The sequence below is a fragment of the Dipodomys spectabilis genome, unplaced genomic scaffold (assembly GCF_019054845.1).
Source record: "Dipodomys spectabilis isolate Male_0828 unplaced genomic scaffold, ASM1905484v1 ptg000030l, whole genome shotgun sequence".
Classification (NCBI taxonomy): Eukaryota; Metazoa; Chordata; class Mammalia; order Rodentia; family Heteromyidae; genus Dipodomys; species Dipodomys spectabilis.
Window position 1 is genome coordinate 8628336 of NW_024870707.1, and position 22677 is coordinate 8651012.

Below are 22677 nucleotides of genomic sequence, written 5' to 3' on the forward strand. Positions count from 1 at the left end.
ACCCTGTTACTGTTCTGCATTACCAATGGGAAAAGCAAGGAGGTAAGTCACTTGCCTGGCATCTCCAAGCCAGAAAATGGCAGGAAAGGTGAGCCCAAGTTTTCTATGAAGTCTAATGACCCATATCTACTTTTAGAACCCCCTGGAAACTGCTCCCCCGCAAATCCCATCTGCTCTTGGGAGGGCCAGGAGCAATGCTAGGAAGGGACCCACTGAGGGCTCCCTTTTTTTTGGCTGGGGTGAGCTTTTTTTCCATTCTCTTTTGGGTGTCCTTCCTCCATGAAAATGGCATCCAGCCTCCCATGGCTCCTCCCTCTGGGGTGCCAGCCAGTGCTTTTACCCCCCCCCCCCCCCCCGTGTGGGGTCAGCTGGTTAACTCGGGTTTCACCCCTCCTCTCTCCTTACCACCTGGGCTGAGCAGTTATTGCCGTTCTTCATCCAAGTGGCCCGAGCCAGGGCAAGATCATCCCGCAGTCATCAAAGGAAGATTAAATTATGCCCCCAAGGCAGCTGTGGGCTTGTGGTAGGAAGGTATTTTTGACGGGGAGGCTTGCAGGAGCAGTTGGGCTGTGGACGTAGGTCTCCTCTCCGGTTCTGCTGTTCACTGGGCTTAGAAAATGTCAGGTTCTTAATTGGCTTGGGTCATCGAGGCCCCCCTGGCATTGTTTAAAGAAGCCTGGTGACTTCCCTGAGGTCACTGGGGTGGAGCCACAGCCTGCACATCCCCAACTGCCCAGCGAGGGGCCGGAGAGGAGTCCCTGTGTCCCGGCCTGGCCTCTAGCTCCTAATGGATGGCGCTGGACTCCTGGTACCTGAACCACATTTAAGGTTATATTAAGGATTGTGGGATGCACTGGTCTAACCTTAGGCCAGACAGAGGGGGAATTACTTTTCTCTGTGTCTCTGGCTTCTCATTAGGTAAGTGATGTTTTTAAAAAAAGAAAAGAAAAGCCAGGTGCTGGTGGCTCATGGCCATAATCCTAGCTACTCAGGAAGCTGAGATCAGCAGATTGCGGTTCAAAGCCAGCCTAGGCAGGAAAGTCCATGAGACTCTTATTCCAATTAACCACTAGAAAACTGGAAGTGGCGCTGTGTCTCAAGTGATAGAGTGCTAGCCTTGAGCTGAAGAGCTGAGGACAGCGCCCAGGTCCAGAGTTCAAGTCCTCCGACAACCACCACCAAAAGACATCAAAGTGCCTCCCCCACCTTCCGCTTTCTGTGTGCTGGTACTGGGGCTTGAACTCAAGGTCTGGGCACTGTCCCTGAGCTTTTTTGGTTAAGGTGGGCACTCTACCACTGGAGCCACAGCTCCACTTCTTGCTTTTTGGTGGTCCATTGGAGATAAGAGTCTCATGGACTTTCCTGCCCCAGCTGGCTTTGAACCATGATCCTCAAATCTCAGCTGCCTAAGTAGCTAGGACTACAGGTGTGAGCCTCTGGTGCCTGCCCCTCAAAACTTTTTATTCAAACAATATATTGGGTTCATAAGATCGCTACATAAAGTAGAGGACTGAAGAGCTGCTTTGGCATCCAGAGAGCCCCCTCCTCCTCTCTTACCCATCAGCTACCCTTCTTGTTGGCATCCTCTGTCTCAAGCTACCCACACCAAACGCCTCTCCTGTTAGGAGATCCATCTTTTCTTACCTGCTGTGCTCCTAAATTTACTTCATCCAACCTGGCTTTTTAAAAAAAATTAATTTAAGATATTGAAATTGTTCCCCCTTCTCCTTCCTTTTTCCTTTTTTTCAATCTTTGTTCACTCAGAATCTCCTTCAAGCTGATCTAGGTTCAGTTAGTTTCCCTAGTGCTCTGTTAGATCCTAGTAGGAGCTCATATTTTTCCCTGAAAACATCTAGTCTAAGGTCATCTTATCTGTAGGAATGCAAGTTGGACCTCAGCTTCACCAGATGGGGAAAGACTGAGAAAGGGAATCTTACTTCACTTCTCAGGAGTAGTAGGATACCAAGGAACCTCACTGAATTTTCTATGTGCCTACCACTCATTCATTCATTTGTCCACCATCCATCCATCTACTCATCTACCCACCCATCCATCCATCCATCCATCCATCCACCCATTCATTCATCTAACCCATCCATCCATCCATCCACCCATTCATTCATCTAACCCACCATCCATCCATCTATCCATTCATCCATCCCATCCATTCATCCATCCATCTACCCACTCATTCACTCATTCTTTCACCCACCCACCCATCTACTCATCTACTTATCCATCCACCTAGCATATATTATGAGCTTGTACATCTGAGGCCCCATGCTATGGTACTTCCACTTCCCTCCAGTCTGCTAGTCAGAGCAGACAGCAGTTTAGAAACAATTATAGCACAAAGGAGGCTGATTTCAGTGCTGCAGGAGATGACCAGAGTGGAGGAGAGGGTGAGCGCGCTGTGTGGAGAAGGTGGCGTTGGCACCGAGCTCTGAGGGTTGGGGTGGAATGAGGTCAGCAGAATTGGGGAGAGATGAGAGTGCATAGGAGATAAAATAGAAGATAAAATTAGTTTGGTCAGCAGCTGTCATGCGGGTTCATTTCGAGGGGAGACTGGTAAAGTATACAAGTGGATATGGTGGTATTTCTAGAGGCTATGATGTGGGGGCCATGTATCCCAGCGGCAAGGGGATAAAATGAGAAAAGGGAAAAGTCCTCACAGGCATTCTGCCCACCACCACCATGTGAGCTGCTCATTGCGCCTCCCCACCCCCCATGATGGACTAAAATAAACCTTTCCTCCCCTTAAGTTGTTTCAGTCAGGTATTTGGTCACAGTGACAAAAAAAAATGACTAATAGGCCCAATATGGTGGCTCACACCTGTAATCCTAGCTACTCAGGACAGTGCCCAGGCCTTGAGTTCAAGCCTCAGTACTGGCACACACACACACACACACACACACATTTATCTTCCTACCCTGGGCTGGCAGCTTTGGTCTTAGGGGCTGGGACCTCTCTAACAGCCTCTGAGGGGCTGATGATCCTCTTGGCTTCTCTGTTTTGCTAGGAATGGGAACAAGAAAGCCCTGGAGGTTTTTGGTCCACTGGGCCCCAGGAGCTGACTGTGTCAAGCTCTGTCTGTGCAGAGTCTGGGTCTCTTGCTTCTTACAAAACTTCCAGCAGCTGGCTGCTAGCTGCCCCTCACCTGCTATCCACCTGTCAAGAATTTAAATCAGGAGCTGTAATAGCACACATGGTCCTGTCCTACGACTCATAATGTCCCCTGAAGGGGATGGCAAGGTAATTAGTGAATTCTCAAGGAACTTCACAGTGGCTTCTCAGCCCTAGACTTCATCTCCTGCTTGTTAGAGACCCCCAGATCCAGTCCCTGTTCTTGATAACTCTTGTAGAATAGCTGTCTTGTGTGAGATGGCTTCAGGATGCCCCTCACCCAGGGCCTGGTCCTCCTCCCATCTGTGGGCTGATTTTAAAACTTCCTTCCTGGGATGGAGATTGGGGAAAGAAGAGAGTAGGGGTTCCAGAAGGTCCCACTATCTGCTTATCTGGTGGTCTCAGGAAGATGAAAAACCAAAACCCAACCTGTGAAGGCCTAAATTTCCTTACCTGTAAAATACCACTGGGGTTTTTGTAGAGAGTATATAAAGCACATGGTATTTAATTTTAGGGTCTTTCTGGACAAAGAGGAAGAAGAGAATGCTGCGGGGAGAAGGAAGGACAGGAAGGGTGCCTGTCCATAAGGCTAAAGAAGGGCTCTGAGATGGATGGGACTCTGGAGAGCTCCCGGGCACCTGGCACAGGCTCTGGCTCAGCCAGCCCTGTCTGAGACCTTCATATTATCAGGTAGGCTGGGGCTCGGCATCACCTCAAGTGACAAAGGACAGGGAGGCAGGCCTCTCCCTGGATCTAGATGGACAGGATTATACCTACTCCTGTCATTGGATCCTAGCAATCTGGGTAAAGTTTAGGAATGGCCCAGAGCTGGGAGGCGCTTAAGGAATGGAGGGGAGAGTCTCCCCCTGCTGGTAGACTTTGCAAACTGCATGTCTTTCCTCAAAATGGAGTAGTTGTTTTGGAGCCTTTCCTTCTCAGAAAAGTCCAGTCCAGGGCACAGATTTTATGTGGATCTGCATATCTTCCTTATTCATACCCGCCTTCCCCCTCCCCACCAAGGACAAGTGTCCAGACTAAGGGCTTCAGTCCAGGCCAATGCTGCTTAGCTGCAAACTAAAGGGACAAATAGCATGGTTCCCATGGCTTTTTGCTCATGGAAATGTCTTGTTTGATCCAGGGTTAGTCTTGGGGGTGGTGAGGAGTCTGCAGAGAGCACGTCCAGCCTGAAGGGGGCAGCGGCTGCCGGCCACCAGCTGGTGTTGCCGTGGAGATCTGCAGGCACCGGGTTGCTAGATCTTCAGATATTTTAAAAATAGCTTGAAATGTGGACGTTTGTGTGAAAATTTTCCAATTGTGTAGGCGACTCCCTCCTTTCCCCCTTCTGGAATCCCTCTGCCTTCTCTGCTTGCACCATGCAGAGGGCCTCAAACCCCAAGCGAAGTGAGTTCTTATAGAAGAAGCTAGCTCCATCTTGGATTTGCTCTTTTATCCCTCCCTTGCTGGACATCAGGAAGTTATTCATTGGGCAGACATTTTATCTAGCGCCTTCTCTAGTTTGGGCTTTGTGCACCAAGGGACATTGAAAGAAGGAGATGGGGAGGGAGATGGAGAAGATGCATACAGCATTGCTTTGGAGGTTCAAAGACCCACAGAGGAGAATGGCAGGGCAGGAATCCGTGGACTGGGTTCCAGGTGGCAAGCACCCTGGGGATATTGTCCCACTCACTTTCTTCCTCTGAGGTCTGTCAAAGCTATGTGGTTTCCTCTCGGTTATACCACATGATAGGAGTAGCTGGATTTGTCCCCTCATGGCAGTCATCCTCCTTCTGTGTGTGTGTGTGTGTGTGTGTGTGTGTGTGTGTGTGTGTGTGTGTGTGTGTGTGTGAGATGGGGCTTGAACACAGGACTTAGATGTTGTTCCTGAGCTTTTGCTCAAGGCTAGCACTAGATCTTGTTGAGCCTAAGAGCCACTTCCTGTTTTCTGGTGGTTAACTGGAAATAAAGAGTCTCATAGACTTTTCTGCCTGGGCTGGCTTCAAACCATGATCCTCAGATCTCAGCCTCCTGAGTAGCTAGGATTACAGGTATGGGCCACCAGTGCCTGGCTTTTAGATTGTATTTTTTCCCCCTAAGCCTCCTCTTTGTCTCTTGAAGTGTCACCTCCCCTGGGAAGCCTTTCTGGGCCACAGTATTGAAGGCAGTATCCTAACTCCAGCCATGCCTTATTTTGGGGTAGCAGTTATCATGTATCATGTGCTGGTTTGTTGCCTGTCCTCTTCCGGCCCAGTGGGATGGGGTGAAGATGGACCCTGGCTCTGGTGTATGTGCTGCTATTTGAAGTCATAGTTCAGAATGTGGTGATTTCACATTTAGCAGATGCGCTATTAGGATGAAAATCTATACTGGGGAGTTTACATAAATTCATTTTAGGTGCCAATGTTGAGGCTTGAACTCAGGGCTTTAGGTTCTTGCTTAGCTTTTTTTTTTTTGGTTGGTCATGGGACCTGAATTCTGGGCCTGGGCACTGTCCCTTAGTTCTTCAGCTCAAGGCTAGCACGCTACCACTTGAGCCACAGCGCTACTTTTGGCTCTTTCTGCTAATGTGGTGCTGAGGAATGGAACCCAGGGCCTCATGCATGTGAGGCAAGCACTCTACCACTGAGCCACCTTCCCAGCCTGTTTAGCTTTTTTTTTTTTGCTTAAGGCTAGTGCTCTACTATGTGAGCTATACCTCCACTTCTGGCTTTTTCGTGGCTTACTAGAGATAAGAGTCTTGAGGATTTTTCTGCCTGGGCTGGCTTTGAACTGTGATCCTCAGATCTCAGCCTCCTGAGTAGCTAGGATAATAGGTATAAACTGGTGGTTTCTAAACAGTGTTCCACAGGTCTTTGTTGCTCTGTGTGTTTATCCATGGCAGAGTCTTGCTGTTACCCTTTAGGGGGTAACAGAAGCCTCCAATCTGATTTTAGGAATCAGCCTCAGCAGAAGAGTGATCAATCCTGGAATCTTACTTTTCTCACCTACAAAATGGGCACAGTGAACTGAGAGTTGTGGCTCATGCCTGTAAGCCCAGCTACTTAGGAGGCAGAAATCAGGAAAATCTTCTAACCTCTGACAAAAACTTAGGAGACCATAATGTCAACATGATGGTGAGGGCCTGCTAGCCTAGCTATGTGGAAAATATAAATAGGAAGATCACAGTCCAGGCTGGCCTGGGCATGAACATGAGACCCTATGCCCCAAATAGCTAAAGTAAAAAGGGCTGGAGGCATGGCTGAAGTGGTAGAGCATCTGCCTAGTAAGCATGCAGCCCTGAGTTCAACTCTAGTACCAAAAATCTCCACAAAAACCAACCCCCCACCCAAAACAACCAACTCCCTCCCCTCCCAAAAAAACCCAACAACACAAAACAAAACAAAACCCCCAAACTGCACAGGCTCAGTGGCAGTTCCAGCTCTATGGGGCTGTGAAGATGCAGGTGGTGCCGTGAGGTTGTCTACCCACATCCTGTCTCTACACCTCTGGGTCCTGGTTGAGAGTGTGGAGCCTTTTGCGGGGGTGGCTGGGGGGGGTGGGGGGAGGGCTTGTTTCTGGCCTGAAATCTTTGCATAGGCCTGCTCTGCTCTGGTCTCTCTCCGCGTGGCAGTAGGGCTGAGTGATCCAAGATGCACCCAGCCTCTGGGAGAAGATGATGCAGGAGAGAAGAGACAGACATAGGGCAAGATGTTAGAGTGTGGGCAGCTCCATCTCCCTGTCCTGCCTCCAATCAATCTCCCTCCTGGGTTGGGGTGGGGGTGATGTCAGACAGGGGAGGGAACACCTCTCACATGTCACTTTTATTGTGTGTGTGGTGCTAAGGATGGAACCCAGGGCCACACATGGCAGGCAAACGCTCTACCACTGAGCTATGTATGCCTCCCAACCCAACAGCCACAGAACTCTTTGAATCTTGATGTTCTCAACTGCAAAATGGGGACAGCGTCACTTGGACTGCAGCCATAATGACAGCCCGTGCAGCTGGCACATAGCAGATGCTTCTGCACTGATGGCTACTGCTGTGTCTGATGCTGGTGGGAGTTTGTGGAACTCAGGGTCTGGGCACTGTCTTTTAGCTTTTGGGCTCAAGGCTTGAGCCACTTGAGCCACAGCTCCACTTTCAACTTCTCAGTCATTACTTGGAGATAAGAGTTCCATGGACTTTGCTGCCTGGACTGTCTTCTGATGGTGGTCCTCAGAGCTCAGCCTCCTGTGTAGTGAAGATTTCAGGTGTGAGTCACTGGCACTGGTCTGTGCGAGCTCCTTTTTTTGGGTCAGTCATGGGGCTTGAACTCTGGGCCTGGGCGCTGTCCCTCAGCTCTTCAGCTCAAAGTGAGAAATCTATCACTTGAGCCACAGCGCCACTTCCGGTTTTCTGGTGGTTCATTGGAGATAAGAGTGTCATGGACTTTCCTGCCCAGGCTGACTTTGGACTGCCATCCTCAGATCTCAGGCTCCTGAGTAGCTAGGATTACAGGCGTGAGCCACGGGTGCCCAGCATGTGTGAGGTTCTTAAGGAGAGGGGACTTGTCTTTCGATTCTGTATCCCCAGTGCACAGTACAGCGTGGGCACCGAACAAATGTTTGTCAGCTGAGTGAACAAGAATTTGACAGGGATAAATGTCAGCTCCTGGACTCGGATCCAAAGACAAGGGGGAGTGATGGGCTTAGCACCAACGCATGGAAGAAAAGTGGAAGTATTTACACTGGTGGAAATTTTGGTCAGCCTGAGATGACTTCCAAAAGCAGCGAGGATGAGCTTGGGCGGCACAGAGGCGCTGTGCTCCGGAGCAAGCCACAAGGTCTCGTCAGACTCAAGACTCACAGATGAACCAGGGACCCAGGCTCCAAACACACACGTCATGGGTATGGGAGAAGAAATCAGGCCAGTGGACCTGGAGCAGTTAAGTTTATGGGGTCCACGTGGTTGAACTCAGGGCCTTGGCACCGTCCCTGAGCATTTGTGCTCAAGGCGAGTGCTCTACCACTTGAGTCACAGCTCCACTTCTGGCTTTCTAGTGGTTAATTGGAGATAAGAGTTTCACAGACTTTCTTTCCTGGACTGGCTTTAAACTGAGAACCTCTGATCTCAGCCTCCTGAGTAGCTAGGATGACAGGTGTGGGCCAATGGGGCTCCAACAGCTCATACCTCCAGTACTTATTCAGGACAATCTATTAAGAACCAAGCCTCAGTTTCCTTATCTGAGATACATGCAAGACACTGATGCTGGAAAGAGGCAGGAATGGAGTCCAAGCCTTACAGGGAGCAATCTCCCAGTTACCACTTCACCCAGTGCCTGGTTTTCTGGGCTGGAGGACAGGCTGGGTGGCCTGTGGTGTCTTTCTATTTGGGGGACTGGGCCATGCTTTCAGAGGTGCCCTCTCACTGTGCTGAGCTCCTGGCTTTCTTCCTCGACTCCCAGCCCTTCCCATCAGCTTTGTTCTCATTTGCATGCTCCTACATGTGCATTGGTCCGTGCAAGGTTCCCTGTTCCTCTGCCTCCCACGAGCTTCTGTGCAGGGACCTTGGCGTTCCCCGTGCGCCCCCTGGTGGCCCTGGTGGAGGTTTTTAGAGCAGCTCCGGCAGGCATAGGACTTGACCAGGACATTTTTATAAGAATCCCAGCCTTCAATCAACAGGTAAACACAAATGGCACAATCATACAATGGAGCATGATTCAGCCTTAAAGAAGAAGGCCCGCACATTCTATGACACAGATGTGTCTTGAAAAATGTTGTGCGAAGTGAGACGCAGGAGCCAGGCACAGAAATGGTGTATACTTCTTGCTCACAGGAACCGCCTAGAGAAGGGAAATTAAACTAGGCAGAAAGTAGAATAGAGCTTTTCCCGGGTTGAGAGGGGAGGAAGGGAGTGAGTTATTGTTCAGTGAGTTTAGAATTATAACAGGAACATAGAAAACTGCTGCTGTTAACATCTGCCCTCGAATTCTCTGCCTCCCTTTTGTAGCTGTCTCTTTTGCTCACTTCACCATTCCCTAAACAGTATGGGGTAAAACCCACTGAGGTCTGGGTATTACAGATAGTCTAAAGATGACTTAAGGAATTTGGGAAGGGATATGTAGGCTTTTGGGGTTTGTTTGTTTTTGTTTCGGCATTATTGGGATTTGAACTCAGGTCCGGCTGCTTGCTGGGCAGGGACTCTACCACTGGAGCCAGGCCTCCAGCCCCTTTCAGTGTTGAGTCTTCTCCCCCCCCACTTCTTCCTCCTCTTCCTCCCCCCTCCTCCTCCCCCCTCCTCCTCCTCCTCCTCCTCCTCCTCCTCCTCCTCCTCCTCCTCCTCCTCCTCCTCCTCCTCCTCCTCCTCCTCCTCCTCCTCCTCCTCTTCTTCTTCTTCTTCTTCTTCTTCTTCTTCTTCTTCTTCCTTCTTCTTCTTCTCCTTCTCCTCCTCCTCCTCCTCCTCCTCTTCTTCCTCCTCCTCCTCCTCCTCCTCCTCCTCCTCCTCCTCCTCCTCCTCCTCCTCCTTCTCCTTCTTCTGTAATTGTGCGAAGAGATTTCAAGCCCATAAGCTAGGTTATGAGTACAGTGTGTTTTGGTATGCTTATTTTCAAGATAGAGTCTCACTTTATGCCCAGCTGGCTTGGATTTTAATCTTCCTATTTGTGCTTGTGTACTGTGCTAGTATGACAGCCTTGTGCCATCATGCCTAGCTCTGTGGTGTGTGTGTGTGTGTGTGTGTGTGTGTGTGTGTGTGTGTGTGTGTTTATTTGCTTTTATTTTTTGACAAGGGATGACCTTGGACCTCAATTCCTGCTTCCTAACCATCTAGGATTATAGTCTTGAGCCACCTCACCTAGCTTGTCTATAGATTTAATATAAATAGTCATCCATTTTCTTTCCTTCCTTCCTTCCTTCCTTCCTTCCTTCCTTCCTTCCTTCCTTCCTTCCTTCCTTCCTTCCTTCCTTTCTTTCTTTCTTTCTTTCTTTCTTTCTTTCTTTCTTTTTGGTCGGTCATGGGGCTTGAACTCTGGGTTTAGGCGCTGTCCGTGTGCTCTTCAGCTCAAGGCGAACGCTCTACTCCTTGAGCCACAGTGCCACTTCTGGTTTTCTAGTGGTTTATTGGAGATAAGAGTCTCATGGACTTTCCTGCCTGGGCTGGCTTTGAACTGTGATCCTCAGATCTCAGCATCCTGAGTAGCTAGGATTACAGGTCTGAGCCACTGGCACCCAGATCTTTCTTTCTTTCTTTCTTTCCTCCTCCTCCTCCTCCTCCTCCTCCTCCTCCTCCTTCCTCTTCCTCCTCCCCCTCCCCCTCCCCCTCTTCTTCTTCTTCTTCTTCTTCTTCTTCTTCTTCTTCTTCTTCTTCTTCTTCTTCTTCTTCTTCTTCTTTTGCTGGTCCTGGGGCTTGAACTCAGGGCCTGGGCACTGTCTTTGAGCCTCTCTGTGCTCAAGGCAAAACTCTATGCCACTTCTGGCTTTTTCTATGTATGTGGCACTGAGGAATGGAACCCAGGGCTTCATGCATGCTAGGCAAGAACTCTACCACTAAGCCACCTTCCCAGCCCTAGTCATACATTTTATATAAGTGGCTTGAGCAACCATGGATTTTGGCATCTGAAGTGGACCATACAGCCAATTCTCCATGGATACACAATACATGCAGTTTACTAACTTTGAATCTAAGTGGCAAATTAAATAAGTATTGATTATACTGCTCTTTCAATTTTACTATATCTTCAAAAATTTGGATGTACTGGGTGCCATTGGCTTACAACTGGACTCCTAGGTGATCAGGAGGCTGAGATTAAGGCTTGTGGTTCAAAGCCAGCCTGGGCAGGAAAGTCAGTGAGTCTGTAGAGCTGTGGCTCAAGTGGTAGAGTGCTAGCCTTGTAGTCTTGAGCACAAAAAGCTCAGGGACAGAGCTGAGGCCCAGAGTTCAAGCCCCAGGACCAGTAAAAAAAAAAAAAAAAAAAAAAAAAAGCTTAGAACCCTCACTTAAATCTAAATGAAAACATTCCTCTCTCCTCTACTATGAAGCTTCTATTCAAGTTGGCCTGGGCTTGGTTCAGCAGGGGGAATGCATTGTGCGGCCAGCTGTTTCCTCCCCTTGGCCAGCTGTTTCCTCCCCTTGGCATGTCAGAGCAGAGGGAAGATGAAAGGAAAGGGGAGGGTTCACCAGGCTGTGTTTTGGGTGTATAAAGGTGAATCCAAATGCAAACAAAGGAAAATAAGCTTAGCTCTAACACCGAGGCAGCTCCCCCCCCAGTGAACAAAGGGGAAGAGACTTTCCGTGATTCTTTGCAGACCTTTAACTTTAGAACCCTTGCAGGTTGGTTCTTTCTCTGACTTTCTCTGCCAGGCAAGGAAAACTTCTCAAAAGCAAGCTGCTCCCCAGCTTCTCAGCCAGGAATGCTTCCTCAAGACCCTGGAAGTAGTAGCCCTTTGAATGAAACCATGGAGGAAGTTAACACCCATTCCAGCTCTTTTCCTTTTTTCTATATATTTTTTCTCCTTTTAGTGCCAATCCTAGGGTTTGAACTCAGGACCTGGGCATTGTCCCTGAGCTTTTATTTTTTTTTTACTCAAGGCTAGCATTCTACCACTTGAACTACAGCTCTACTTCTGGACTACAGCTCTGTTCATGGACTTTCCTGCCCAGGCTGGCTTCCTTAGTAGCTAGGAGTACAGGCTTGGGCCATATACACTAGCTCTATCATGTTTATTTCTTTAATTTTTTTTGCCAGTCTTGGGGCTTGAACTCAGGGCCTGGGCTCTGTCCCTGACCTTCTTTCACTCAAGGCTAGCATTCTATCACTTGAGTCACAGCACCACTTCTGGCTTTATCTACTTATGTGGTACTGAAGAATTGGACCCAGGACTTTATGCGTGCTAGGCAAGCACACTACCACCAAGCCACATTCCCAGCCTCTTTTTTTTTTTTTTTTTAATCTTTTCTTTTTTGGTACTGGGGATCGAACCCAGGACGTTGCATTTGCTAGGCAAGCGCTTTGCCATCGACCTATCTCCCAGCCCTATCCTGTTTATTTTTTGCTGACATGCATGTAATGGGTTCTTCTTTTCAGCTCCAGGGACCCACTGTAAGTGCCATCTGTTTGGATCTGGTAAACCTGAAAAATGTCTTGTTGCCTGGACTCAACTCTGTATAGAGCTGGTTGCCCGCTCTGTACCTTGAGCTCTGCCTTTAACACTGCCTGTGGGTCCTGCACCAGTATCTTATGAGGCCACCTGCCGCGACCTGTATCTGTACCCTTCTCTGCTCTTTCCCTAGGGTAAGGCCTCTTTGAACCCCATGGCTTCTGCTTTAACTCTTTCCTGGGTATGGTGTAACCTGTATATTATCGTGAAGGACCTCTGATCCATGCAGACCAAGGGCTGAACGTTGGAGAGCTGAGAAGGCACATTGTCTCATCTCATGAGGAACTGGTTTGCAAAAGCAATATATAAGTTAGCAGAGAGAAGAAAAGCAAAGAGCTGGATGCTCACACTTGTAATCCTAACTAACCAAGAGACTGAGATCTGATGATCACAGTTTGAACCCAGCCAAGTCAGGTTAGTCCATGAGACTCTTACCTCAACTGAACAACCAAAAAACTAGAAGTGGAGCTCTGTGGCTCAAGTGGTAGAATACCAGCCTTGAGTGAAAAAGCTAAGGGACAGAGGCTAGACCCTGAATTCAAGTCCTAGTACCACCAGTATACACACACACACACACACACACACACACACACATACTTCCATTCATAACACTCAAGAATGGCAAAATACCCACAGGAAATCCCCAGTTGCCAAGTATTAAAATAAAAAAGGAGGGAGAAAGCTAGGTGCTGGCAGTTCACACTTGTAATCCTAGCCACCTAGGAGGCTAAGATCTGAGGATTATGCTTTAAAGCCAGCCCAGACAGAAAAGCACATGAGACTCTTATCTCCAATTAACCACTAAACAGGTAGAAGTGGAGCTATGGGTCAAGTGGTAGAACGCTAGCCTTGACTAAAAGAGCTCAGAGACAATGCACAGGCCCTGAGTTCAAGCTCTATGATAGACAAAAAAGACAAAAAGAAAGATCAGCTATGGTGATAGATATCTGGCTTCCAAACTGACAGTTGATAAGACAGCCACAGCCTTGTGAACTATTCTTTTGACCTGATACTATCAGCAGATGGTGATGGAATGATGTACACTTCTCTGTACAGCACCCAGCACACCCTACTCTAACAGTGTGGGACATGAGGACCCCGTCTGCGAGGCCTCGACAGTGTCATTCCAGTCTTTCAGCATTGGTCCTGCATCCCCAGTGACGTGTGCTGTCTGAAACCAGCCCAGCGGGGCAGCTCTGCATCTCTGTGGACAAAGGAACTCCTGTTACCCAAACTTTACAAACTCCATTCTGACGAGTTCCCGATGTGCCTCCCAAGTGGATTAATCTAGAAGCCAACACTACCCAGAATCTCCAGAAAGTTTAGAAAGGACCTGTGTGTGTGTGTGTGTGTGTGTGTGTGTGTGTGTGCCTGTGTGCCTGTGTTCTGTCCCTGAGCTCTTTTATTCAAGGCTAGCGCTCTACCACTTTGAACCACAGCACCACTTCTGAGTTTTGAGTGGTTAATTGGAGATAAGAGTCTCCCGGACTTTCCTGCCCCAGCTGACTTTGAACCATGATCCTCAAATCTTAGGCCCCCCCCCCCCCCAGTAGCTGGGATTATGGGTGTAAGTCACTGGTGCCCAGCAAGAAAGGATGATTTTTGTCACAGCAAATGAATGCCTCTTTGTGCTATGTCAAAAGAGTACAGTTCATCTCTGTGTCATTTAATCTGAGCAACCACCAATAAATAAAGACCTCTGCGCTGGGTGCTGGTGGCTCAAGCCTGTCATCCTAGCTACTCAGGAGGCTGAGATCTGAGGATCTCAGTTCAAAGCCAGCCTGGGCAGGAAAGTCCGTTAACACTCTTATCTCCAATTAGCCATCAGAAAACTGGAAGTGGTACTGTGGCTCAAGTGGTAGAGTGCTCACCGTGAGCTGAAGAGCTCAGAGACAGCGCCAGGGCCCAGAGTTCAAGCCCATGACTAGAAAAAGAAAAAAAAAAGACCTCTGCAACTTTTTTTTCACTACTAGATATATCAGCAAATGTGGCAGTTTTTAGGGGTACAGGAAGCAGAAGTCTAAGAGATGACTTCAAATAGAACCTGTCCAGGGGGAGCCAAACTGGCCCATCTTTAATGTCTCCCTCACCTTTGAGATTTACAATACGAGTTTCCCACAGATACCTCAGGGTCAGGAAATATGCTTTGCCCGCCAAAATGTAAACCCGGCCTTTTGCCCGCCAAATTCACGCCACCAATTCAAATCAAAATGATAGGTTAGTTTAAACAGCTACTATAAGGTAGACTGTAATTCCACTGGCCACCTGCATGTGGCCTGACATGACTACAAATCCATTGGTCACCTGCATGTGGCCAGGCTTGACTGCATGGATTTTGCCTTTAATAACCCTAGCTTGTGGGCTGCTGGGGGCGGGGGGCAGTTTCAACCCCTGAGTCTGTGCTGCGGCCCTGGCCAGTCAGCTCTCCACTTCCCCAATAAAGTCATCTTTTTCCATGAGGCTGTTTCTCTTTCCCCCATAACAAACTGGAATGCTTTCCAGCAATCAATAGCATATGTAGCCACAATATTGTCCATGTCCATCCAGCATGATCACAAGGATGACTGGCAGAAGAGTCAAGAACAACTCACTTGTAACTTAAATTGTAAGACGGACAGCATACCAACTTGCAGGTGTGAAAGTGACCCCGAACCGGCATCAAACCCAATGCAAAAGCTACTAAGAGTGGCTGGAAAGGCATCAAGAATCACATGCAATTCTCCTCCTATCCTCAAGAATTATCTAAGGACTTGCTTGAGTGAAGAAATCCCAGCTGGGCGCCAGTGGCTCATGCCTCTAATCTCAGCTACTTAGGAAGCTGAGATCTGAAGATTGTGGTTCAGAGCCAGTCCAGGCAGGAAAGTCTGACATTCTGACCTCCAATTGACCACCAAAGAAGCTGTAAGTGGAGCTGGGGCTCAAGTGGTAGAGTGCCAGCCTTGAGCACAAAAGAGCAAGGATAACACCCAGGCCCTGAATTCAAGCCCCAGGATTAGCGCCCGTGCGCGTGTGCACGCGCGCGCACGCGCGCGCGCACACACACACACACACACAAACAAATCCTATAGGTTGACCCAATAACATGATTACTATTAATGGATTACTATTACTATTACTGGAACAATTCAGGAGGAACTCAGAGCAGCAGGTAATGCCTTCCAGAAACAACTGGCTAACGTAGAGTTCCACTGACCTCACAAAATATGCTGTTTCTATATTAAATGCAAACTCTTTTGTATTGACAAAAGATATTTAGGGCTTTGTGTAAAAAAAAAAAGAGAACATTCTTCCAACCCACTTGGCAAAGCTCTCAAAGCTCACACACCGATTGGAGCACTCTGGTCCAGATCAAGCCTGCCTGGTGCAATCTGATGGATACCATCTAGTCTCATGGAAAAGAGACATAAGTATTAACGATCACATTTGGATGCTACTTGCTCCGAGCCTGTGCTGTCAGCTTCTGTAACTCATCATAAAAAGAAAAGAGGGCTGGAAAGGTGGCTCAGTGGTAGAGTGCTTGCCTTGCATGCATGAGGCCCTGGGTTCGATTCCTCAGCACCACATAAACAGAAAAAGCTGGGAGTGGTGCTGTGGCTCAAGTGGTAGAGCGCTAGCCTTGAGCTGAAGAGCTGAGGGACAGCCCCCAGGCCCAGAGTTCAAGCCCCACAACCCACAAAAAGAAAAAAAAAGAAGAAAAAGAAAAAGAAAAGAAAAAGGAAGAAAGAAAAAAAAGAGGTGGGGTAGGCTGCCGGTGGCTCTCACTGTAATCCCAGCTGTTCAAGGAGCTGAGGTCTGATGATGATTGAGGTTCAAAGTCAGCCCAGTGCAGGAAAATCTGCGAGACTCTTATTTCCAATAAACCACCAAAAAGCCAGAGGTGGAGCTGTAGCTAAAGTGGTAGAGTACTAGCTTTGAGCACAAAAACTCAGGGACAGCAACAAGGTCCTGAGTTCAAGCCCCAGAACAGGCCTCCTCCAGCCCTCCCGGCCCCCCCCCCCCCACCAAAGATGTGGGATTCTTCTGCCTGCATGAAGAGGCCTTGGGCCTTTGCTCAGAAGTCAGGGGTTGAAGGAAGAGAACTGACAGGGCCTGCTCTGGGTTACTCGAAGCTGTGTAGATCAGCAGTGTCTGGCTTTGCTCCAACTCCATTGTAGTTTTTTTTTTTTTTTTTGCCAGTGCTGGGGCTTGAACTCAGGGCCTGGGCACTGTCCCTGGGCTTCTTTTGCTCAAGGATAGCGCTCTACCAGCTAAGTCACAGCACCACTACTAGCTTTGTCTGTTTCTGTGGTACTGAGAAATCAAACCCAGGGCTTCATGTGTGCTAGACAAGCATTTTACCACTAAGCCACCTTTTCAGCCCCACTGTAGGGTTTTTACTTAAGCTATTCTACTCTGAGTATGAATGGCAAAATAGAAGGCTTTTCATCTTGTTTATGCTAGTAAACAACTTCCATCTCCACAGGCTGATAGTGTAATTAAAAAAAAACCAGTGGTACTCTATAAAACTTGTGGGTGGAAACAGGAGGAAAAAGCTGGGAGAAAGCAAAGGAAGGGGTGACACTGTCCAAAAAGAAATGTACTCTTTACCTGACATATAACTGTAACCCCCATACATCACTTTTATAATAACAATAACGAACTCCAAGAAAACCACATAGGTATATCAAACCCATAACAGGAACACCAGGCCCATGACCTTAAAGAAAATACCAGACCTAGGATTGATACAACTCTCTCTTCCAGATGATAGAAAAACTCAATAGAGAAACTTGAACCTTGGGGTGTGATGGCACACTGACCTCTGAGCTGACCTTCCTTAGATGGGCGACTGTGACCCTGGGCAGACACAACCCACTCCAATGGCTGTGGCCTCAGTTCTGATCCAATTAGCCTGTGCCTGGGCTGAACTCTGTCTGAAATCAGACTGCATTTTGGCACAACCAGGCTTCAACTGCTCTGTTACCAGGACTTTATGTGGCCACCTGCAGTGACTGCTTATGCCCTTCTCTGCTCTTTCGCTTAGACAAGGTCTCTTTGAACCCGGTAGTCCCTGCCTTAACCCTTTCCTAGCCATCCTGGAGCCTATGTATTATTATTGTGAAGTGTCTCTGTGTGAGCTGAGACTCTGTAAATACAATTAGTATATATATATATATATATATATTTTTTTTTTTTTTTTCAGTCGTGGGGCCTTAACTCTGGGCCTGGACACTGTCCCTCAGTTCTTCAGCTAGCTCAAGGCTAGCGCTCTACGACTTGAGCCACAGAACCACTTCCAGCTTTTTCTGTTTATGTGGTGCTGAGGAATCGAACCCAGGGCCTCATGCATGCAAGGCAAGCGCTCTACCACTGAGCCACCTAACCAGTCCCCCAAACAAAGTTCTCCAGCTTGAAGGCTCTAGGCAATCTGGTTGCTGTGTATCTGTCAGCCCTCTCTGTGTTTCTCTCTCCGTTGACCTTGCCCTTCCCACTCTTCATGAAAATGTTTGTTTTGGTCACTGGGCGCCCGGGTGATGTCTGGGCCTGTAGAGACAGAACCCTGCCTAGCACCCTATGGGTGCTCAACCCGTAAACCTGTATGTTTTGGATACAAATAACACAGAACTTTAGAAAAGGAGCCTTGTGCTAGGTCTGCCCGGGGAGAAATGGCTCCTAGGCGCCCCTCCCCGCCCCCCCCCCCGGAAGTCCCGCCCAGCACCTGTAGCCTAGGCAACTGGCACGCGGGGGGGGGCAGTGGGTGGTCCCCTAGGCGCTGATGTCATTTCCCTCCCCATCCTCTTAGGTCACTTCCGCTTCCGCGGAGGCCACGCCCCTCCCCGCCTGTCCCTATATAGTCTCTCTCCTCGCGCCCTCGTCCCTCTTGCTCCGGACTCCCATCTTGGCCTCCCGCGGTCTCTTCTCTCGGTCTCTCAGTAAACCTTTGTCGTTTGGGCCTTACACATGGTTATTGTGAATTTAGTTCGGAGAGGGGACTTTCAGTCCTTCTCATTAAGGAAGTGGAGGAAAGATGGAGAGTTCTTTTCTAGGCGCTGTAGGTAAGGTCTGGCCTCTCCCCCCACCCTTTGCACACCTGGTTCCCACGGCCGCCGCCGGGCAGCTTGTCGGCGGCTGCAGTACCGGATCGTCCCGAGAGAGGGCAGCAGAGCTTGGCGTTTGTAATCTGAATTCCAGGGTTTGCGTCTCTTCCAGAGATGGACGACGATGAAGGTGGCCACATCTTAGAGATGGCAGGAGAGCAAGCTGCATCATAGGCATGTTTTTCTAACATAATGGTTATAAATTGACACACACCCCCTTCTCAACTGGGTCTAAAAGGGGCAGGGGAGGGAGGCTGTGCACGTGGCTTCTGCTTCTCTCCCCTTGTCCATAAAATACCGGTGCTGCGAAGGCACAGGGCCTACGCTGTGAAATGTCCTCCTTTTGTTTTTCTTCTGGGTGGCAGAATGAAAACTGGAAAAATGGACCTTGGAACTGAACTGATAGCTTCTGCTACAAATCCTCCCGTCAGCTGAGGTTTACTAATTGGAATGATAAATGGGCAGATCATTTCATTAGGGGAAGGGTCTTTGAGATGAGTCAGACCCAATCCACTGACCATTAGGCTCAGCACCCTTCTTCCTTGGTAGTTTCACGTAATCGGTAACAACAAGCAGGGCTTGGAATTTCACCATGCAGGGTCGGCTGCTGACATTTTTTTTTCCTGGTCCTAAAAACTGTCCTCTTAGTATCTGTTGTAATTTTATTTCCATTTGGCTACAGAATTTTTTTTTTTTTTTTGATCCGGTCGTGGGCCTGAACTCTGGGCCTGGGCTCTGTCCCTCAGCTCTTCAGCTCAAGGCGAGTGCTCTACCACTTGAGCCACAGCATCACTTCTGACTTTTTTCCTTTTTGCTTATGTGGTGCTGAGGAATCGAACCCAGGGCCTCATGCATGCAAGGCAAGCGCTCTACCACTGAGCCAACTTCCCAGCCCCTTGGCTACAGAAATTTATAAAAATGTTCCCCTCCATTTTTTTCCCCAATGATCCATTCTAATTCAACGTGTTTTTAAAATTTAAATTTAGAGGTGATATACAAAGGGGTTATATTTACACGGGTCAGGTAGTCAGTACGTTTGTTTTCATAAAGTGTCATCTGTTCCCTCATTCTCATTTTCCTCCCACCCCATCTCTACCCACTAGTTGCATTGTTTACTTTCATCAATTTCCAGTGCACTCTACTGCTGCACTTTTTCACCCTTTTCCCTCAGATTCTGTGACCCCCCCCCCACTTCCCACAGGTATGCGTGTGAATATAGCACATATAAGGTAAAGAATACAGAATTATCAGAAACAGAAACAAATAAATTAAAAAAAGCCCTTTGTTTCCATATCTTTGTAGTTTGTTTCAGTATGTATATTATACATATATAAAGAGGTGCTTGGGTATTGTACCTTTGTGATTCTCTCCAAAGACTTTCCTCTTTTGGTCTCCTTGTATCTAGAATTCTGTGTAATTTGTCATATCTCAGTGCATGTTAGATTTAACTTTAGCATATTAGGGAAAACGTGCTGTTTGTCTCTCTGAGCTTGGCTTGCCGATTTGTTCTAGTTCCGTCCATTTCCCTGCAAATGAGATTTTTTTTTTTGGTGAGTTGTAGGACTTGAACTCTGGTCCTGGGTGCTGTCCCTGAGCTCTTCAGCTCAAGGCTAGTGCTCTACCACTTTGAGCCACAGTGCCACTTCCAATTTTCTGGTGGTTAATTGGAGATAAGAGTCTCATGGACTTTCCTGCCTGGGCTGGCTCTGAATCTTGATCCTCAGATCTCAGCCTCCTGAGTAGCTAGGATTACAGGTATGAGCCACCTGGCAGATTTTGTTTTTATGCAATCTGCTGTTCTTTTTCTTTTGATTGGGGAATTGAGTCTGTAGTATTTAGAGTTATTATAGAGTGTGTCATGTTTCCTGCCATTTTCTTGATTTCCTGTATTTTCCTTCTTTCCTCTTCCTACTAAATTAGATTCCTATTTTTGTCTCATCTTTTTCCTTGATTTTGATTGTTTTCTTCAGATTGTATACTTCCCTTTAGTATTTTTTTGTAATGCTGGTTTAACGTTCATGAATTCTTTTAATTTTTGTTTGTTATGGAAAGTTTTAGTTTCAACATCAAATGGAAATGATAGCTTCAGTTGGTACACCAGTTTGGGTTGGCAATTGTTGATTTTCAGTGGTTGGATTATACCATTCCAGGCTCTCCTTGATTGAGAGTTTGTGTGGTGAGATCTGCAGTGGTTCTGATTTTCTTTCCATTGTGATATAGCTCCTTCTTTGATTTTGCAGCATTTAAAATCAATTCCTTGATTTTCAAATCTAATATTTTTACTATGATGTGTCTAAACGTGTTTCTTCTTGGATACTGTCTACTGGGGGTTCTGTATGCTTCTGTCAGGTGGGTGGGATTTTCTCTCTTAAGATTGGGGAAATGAGGCTGGGAGGATGGCTTAGTGGTAGAGTGCTTGCCTTGCATGCATGAGGCTCTGGGTTGGATTCCTCCGTGCTACACAAGCAGAAAAACCCGGAAGTGGTGCTGTGGCTCAAGTGGTAGAGTGCTAGCCTTGAGCTGAGGAGCTGAGAGTTTAGGCACATGACCGACCAAAAACAAAAAAAAGATTGGGGAAGTTCTCTGTTATTTTACTGAATAGGTTTTTCAGTGCCTTTAGTATTGAATTCTTCCCCTCATCAATCCCAACTATGCATAAATTTGATCTCTTGGCTGAATCTGCCAATTCTTGGATTTCCCTTTCGTAGGTTCTGAGTGTTTCTTCCATACCTTTGACTTTGTTTTAGCTCCTCTGTTTTATCCTCCCTGATTCTCTGTTTTCCATTTCACTTATTCTGTTACCTCGGCATTCCATTGTGGTTTGCAATGTGGAAACTGAACCTTTTATGCTTCTAAGATCATTTCTCACAGTGTTAATTTTATCTTTTTATTTATTTTTTGTTAGTCATGTGAACTAAGGGCCTGGGCACTGTCCTTGAGCTCTTTTTCTCAAGGTTAGTGAGCTACCACTTTGAGCCCCAGATCCACTTCTGATTTTCTGGTAGTTAATTAGAGAGAAGAGTCTCACAAGGACTTTTCTGTCCTGCTGGCTTCGAACCACAATCCTCAATCTCAGCCTTCTGAATAGCCAGGATTACAGGTATGAGCCACCAGCACCTGACTTTGGCTTTTTGAGGCAGGGTTTTTTTTTTTTTTTTTGTTTTTTGGATCCAGTCGTGGGCCTGAACTCTGGGCCTGGGCGCTGTCCCTCAGCTCTTCAGCTCAAGGCTAGTGCTCTACCACTTGAGCCACAGCGCCACTTCCGGCTTTTTTTTCCTGCTTATGTGGTGCTGAGGAATCGAACCCAGGGCCTCATGCATTCAAGGCAAGCACTCTACCACTGAGGCACCTTCCCAGCCCCGAGACAGGGTTTTTGAGCCCAGGATTGTCTTAGGCTTTAATCCTACTATCTCAGTCTCCCCAGTCCTGGGAATTGCAGGCATGTGCCCACACATCTGTCTACATTTAGGTTTTTGAACATAATCCAGAATGTGTGTATAGGTAGTATATTTCAAAAACGTTCACTTTTAGTGAGATTAAAGACACCGTCATTGCACATTTTAACGTGGTTAATTTTATGTTGTATGAATTTTACTTCAATTAAAAAACTTTAGAAGATGGTAAAAGAGAGCTCTTCCCTAAGTAATATGAGGGTGGGGAATGACATGTCTGGATGAGAAGAGCCTCTGCCTGTGTGGCTTCCATCCTGAGCCTACATTCTGGGATCAGACATCTCGGTCTCCTTGGGGGATCCTTTGTGGCTTTGCTGGGGTTACCTGTGGACCTGCCTCTCATGCCTGCATTTCCTTGGACATGAGTAAAGACACCAACAGCAGTGGAAGCTTCCTATCTCACCCAAAAGTGGAAAATGATTTTAATTTTTGTTCTCATTGTCTCTGTCTGTCTGTCTGTCTTGTCTGTCTGTCTGTCTGTCTGTCTGTCTGTCTATCTCTCTTTTGTGTGCCAGTCCTGGGGCTTAAACTCAGGCACTGTCCCTGAGCTCTTTTTTTGCTCAAGGCAAACACACTCTACTACTTGAGCCACAGTTCCACTTCCAGCCTTGTTGCTGGTTAATTGGATATGATAAAGGTCTCCTAAACTTTCCTTCCTGGGCTAGTTTTGAACTGTGATCCCCAGATCTCAGCCTCTTGAGTAGCTAGGATTATAGATGTGAGTTCCCTGCTTCCCTTTTTCTCTCTTTCTTTCTTTCCTCCCTTCATTCCCCTCCTTCCCTTCCTTCCCTTCCCCTCCCTTCCCTCCCTCCCTCCCTTCTTCCTTTCTTTCTCTCTCTCTCTCTCTCTCTCTCTCTCTGATTTTTAAAATTAGAAGTCATTAGTTACACAAGACTTTATTCTGACACATGCA